The following is a 4,894-nucleotide window of genomic DNA, read 5'->3' as shown; positions in this document are numbered from 1 at the left end:
TTAACGTTTTAGTTATAATAATAATAATATTCTCATGAGTTCTATATTAGCAAATTATAAAGGTTAATAATATTATGTTATACATGCTTATAATTTTTTATATTCATTGTTACAAGAATAATTTTTAAAATATTATCTTAAAATCTAATCTTCTCAAATAATATAAAAGATTATTGAATGAATAGATATATTGTGAAGTCATTATGTTTAATAATATTATAATATAAATTAAAATTTAATGATACAAAATAAAATATCAAATTACATAAAGATTGGATTTAGATTGTTTAACATTTAGAAACATAAATATGTTATTTCCTCTCAGATTATGTAATTAAATATTGGCTATTACTTTCGTAATAGCCAATATGTTTTAAAATGATTAATTAATTATCAACGTATTTTACCAAAACAAATTGGCTTTAAATAGCATTTAAGCATTGTAATAATTATAACCAAAATTTTTTTAAAAATGTTAATAAACATAAGCGTTTTCTTTGTTAAAAACAGTTTAAATCATCTTTGTAACATGAGAAGATAACAAATGAAATTAATAAAATTAACAATTAGTATAATTTAAAATTAATTAGTAATGTCAACAATTATTGTAAATAGTTATAAAAATTCGGAATTTTTTTAAGTTCAAACTTAACAATTCCATTTTTGGTTAAAATTTGACCTTTTTTTTTTTCAAAATTCAACTACTTGGAAGAAGATTTATATTTTACGATTTGAAATTCACCTATTTTCTAGAAAATTAGCATTTTTGGTTTGAAAATTTAACAATTTGGTCGACATTTTTGATTCCTCTTCATTGAGAAATCTATCCTGGTTGAAAATTTGATTCTTTTATAGAAAATTGTTCGTTTTCGTTTGAAACTTTATCTCTTTGTTAGAAATTGGAATTTTTAGTTAATTATGCCATTTTTAGTTAAAAATTAATCTGTTTCTGTTGAGGATTCAACAATTTTGTCATAAATTCGTCTTTTTGGTCGAATTCAACTTTCAGGGATTTAAAATTGTTCGGTTAAATTTGACTGTTTGTTATTTTTAATTAAAATCTCTTCTGTGTTCAAATACCAACTATTATATATTTATTTGCAAATTAATATTTTTTATTGAAAATTCAACTATTTGGTTGAAGCTCGAATTTTGTAGTTAAAGGTTCATTTTTTATTGAAAATAGTAGAAAATTCACAGTAAAAAATTCCACTATTTTTTTTAAAGCTTGTCGTTTAAAAAATTATATTTTCTTTCTTGATAATTCAACTCCTTTCAAATATTTGGTTGTAAACGCATTGTTTTGGTCCAAAATTTTTTTAATTAATATTTTTAGGTGAAAAATCATTTTCCTTGTTTGAAAATTCATTTTTTCGGGTTCGTATGTTAACGGTTTTATAAAACATTGAATTGCAAGGAGTCCAAGGAAAAATTTCAGAACGATGAAACAAACATCATTTTAATTTATTACAAATATTAGTTACAGATTAGTTCCCATTTTAACGCAGTAATATTTTTTTAACCTTTTAACATTGATATTTCTTGAAATTATTATAATTTAATAAATAGAAAATATATCTGGAAGCGGCATTTTTTATTTTCATCAGTTAACAGCCTTATATCTCAGAAGAACATTTATATTTTTACAAAAAATGATAAATGTGTTGTTTAGTCGCTATCCATGTCTGATTTTGAAAACCGATGAAATTTTAATCTCAAAATTCTTAGTCGATTTCCTTGAATCTGAATAACTTTTTTTTATCAAGCATTTTGGCCTCAATTTAGTAACCCATCGGCTCAGAAATAGACATCTGTTTTATCTTTAAATAGTCATTTCGATTTTACAGAATATTTTTCGGCTCTCATACAAAATTTATATTTTTCTTGTTATCTAGTTCTGTACTGCCACACTTGACTAATACTCAATTTATTTCAAGAAGTTTCATCTGATTTCAAAGAATTTAAAGTTTTTCAAAATTTTTGAAGAAATTGTAAAGAGATATTAAAAATTTCAAGAAAATGTAGGGGATTTTAAAGAATTTCTGGGAATTTATAGGGATTTTAACAGACCTTTGCGAATTTTTATGATCACATAAAAAATGTATATGAAATTACACCAAACTCTCGCTTTCAGTCACTCCCTTCTCGGCCTTCTTAGAACTGTTAGCTCGCCCAGTTTCTCAGGGTAATAGGGCGAGAGCGGTTGCGACATTTTATATATATATATATATATATATATATATAGACATTTGACTGAAAGCGAGAGTTTAGTGTATATGAATTTATATTTATGGGATCTTCAGGGACTTTTTGTATTTAATAATATCAATGGATTTTAAATGATTTGAAAGATTTGAGGGTATTTTACAAGATTTCAAGAATTTTCGAATATTTCAAGAGATTTGAGGAAGTTTCAAAACAATTTATAGAAATCTTAAAGGAGATAATAAATTCAATAAAATTGTAAGGGACTTTTAGCCATTTCAATGAATTTTCTCAGATAATTTCAAAGATTAAAACGTTTTAAAAGGAATTTCAAAAGAAATTAAAGGTTTCAAGGTTTTTAAGAGATTTCAAAATATTTCTTTAGATTTCCTAATATTTGAAGGATTTTAAACATTTCAAAGCATTTCAAAGAATATCGTGTATTTTAAAAGGCTGTGATGAATTTCCTGAGGTTTCAAAGAATTTCTTAGGATTATAAAATTTCACATGATTTTTTAAGATATCAGAATTTTTTTTAAATCGAAGATTTGAAAGAATTTTTATAGTATTTACAAAATTTCAAGCGATTTCAAAGCATTTCCCAATATGCGAGGGATTCATAGGATTTCAGAATCAAATAAAAGGCTTCATTAAATTATGAGTAACGTCTATAGATTTTAAGTGTTCAAAAAAATTGGAGTGTTCCAGATGATTTGAACCGAATTTAAGGGGTTTTATTAGATTTCGATGAATTTCAAAGATTACAAGGGATTCTAAGATTAAAAGTACAGTGAAACTCTTCTATAACGCCGATTTTGGGGCTGACGGTGGGTGGGAACTAATTAATTACAGCCCGCTCCACTTTTGTTTGTTCACACCTGAGTGATCGCCTGAGTGACAACCGCTAACCCCACGCAGCTCCTGTTACACCTACCTGCGGCGCGGCGTCAATTCTCGGAAGGACTATAGAAGGGAGGGTAATTGAAGGGTTTCACTATATTTAAAAAATTTATCCAGTAGATCAATGATATTTAAATGAATTTAAAGGATTTCAGCGGATTTTTAAGAGAACTTAAGATCAATACAATTGCAAGAGACTTCTAGGGATTTCTAAGAATTACATGAATTTCAGGGATTCTAAAGGATTTCAAAGCTTTTTGGGGATTTTAAGAGATTCGAAAAGATTTTAAGTAATTTTATGGAAGATGTATATTGTATATTGAGTACTGTATTTAAAAAATAGTTCATACCTGGACTTAATATTAAAAAAATTGAATTATGGAAAACATTTTGTCTAAGGTCTTTGGTCAGATCTTTAAAACAAAAACTGATTATTGTTGGCTTCGAGGATCGTGATTTTGGGCTCGTACATTTTTTTTATTTAAAAAATTGAAATGTAGAAAAACGCTTAAAAAATATAGCTTGAAATTGTGAAAGTTCTAGCTATAGTAAATTTTATCTTGAATAAATAATTCGTCATGTTTACTTTCCCATCATAAAATTGCGACGAAACACTTCATTAGATTATTATCTTGTACTCTTTAGAAATAAAATTACATATGAGTGGCAAAACAATAGCACAGACCGCATCTACAAAGTTGTAAATAACTGGAAAATCCTACATTTTAATATAAATTGCAGAAATATTTTCTACAAATTCATTACTCTGAAAAAGTTATTGCCGTCCTTCTTCCAAACGAATTATTCAATCATGAAGTGTGTCATCTTTTGCTTTTTACTGGCATACTGTGCCTTCGAAGTGAGTCACCCTAAGTACATTTTTTTCGAACACAATATTCTCTCGAAATATAAATTATTATTTCATTAATTAAATTAGAAAAAATTTTGAGCCACACCAGATTAGTGGAAACTTACTGAGGACAAAGAGTTTCTTATGTAAGTTTCCTCTTTCAAATTTCATATTGTTTAATACGCTAATTAACATATGTTTTGCAGTCATTACAGAGTGTCACCTATTTTCAATGTTATCACCTTTTGTCACCTATTTTAGGAATTTTGTCATCTTTTTCTCCTATTTTAAGGTTTCTCATCTTTTGACACCTTTTTTTTTTAGTTGAAAAAGTACAATTTCATTCAAAATTTGAACTAGCAGACCAAATACAGTTTTTATTACACTTTCCTAATCGACGAATCCTGAACCAAATGATTGAATTTTCAAACAAAAAACATTAAACTTCAACCAGTAAGAGTTGCATTTTCAAACATAATCTTAAATTTTTAATTTGAAAAGATGAATATTTTACAAGCTTGTTTAATTTTGAAGCAAGTAAGACGAATTTTCAACTAAAAAATATGACTTTTCTAACAAATGAGGATTTTTACACCAAAAGGATTCTATCAAAAAATACAAGTGTTTAATAAATCAGTTGAAATTTTGATAAAAAAAGATTTACGAGAATTTAAGATTTAATTTAACCCTTAAACGGCCAAAACGCCACTACCGGTACTCTGCTTTTCAACGGCCAATAACTAAGACTATTCGACACTAGAAAAAATTGAGACACATATATTTTTATTGCTTAAGATCTCCTCTTTCCGACAGTGCCAATGAAATTCCCCAAAAAACTTTCTTATTATCCCAAAATGCAGTTTAAACAAAAAAAAACGTGATTTTTCGTGCCTATTTTTTTTTGTGAACCATTTTCCAAAGCTTTTCGAGTCTGTAATT

This window comes from Belonocnema kinseyi, chromosome 4 (genome assembly GCF_010883055.1).
Source record: "Belonocnema kinseyi isolate 2016_QV_RU_SX_M_011 chromosome 4, B_treatae_v1, whole genome shotgun sequence".
NCBI lineage: Eukaryota > Metazoa > Arthropoda > Insecta > Hymenoptera > Cynipidae > Belonocnema > Belonocnema kinseyi.
This window is presented reverse-complemented; position numbering follows the sequence as displayed.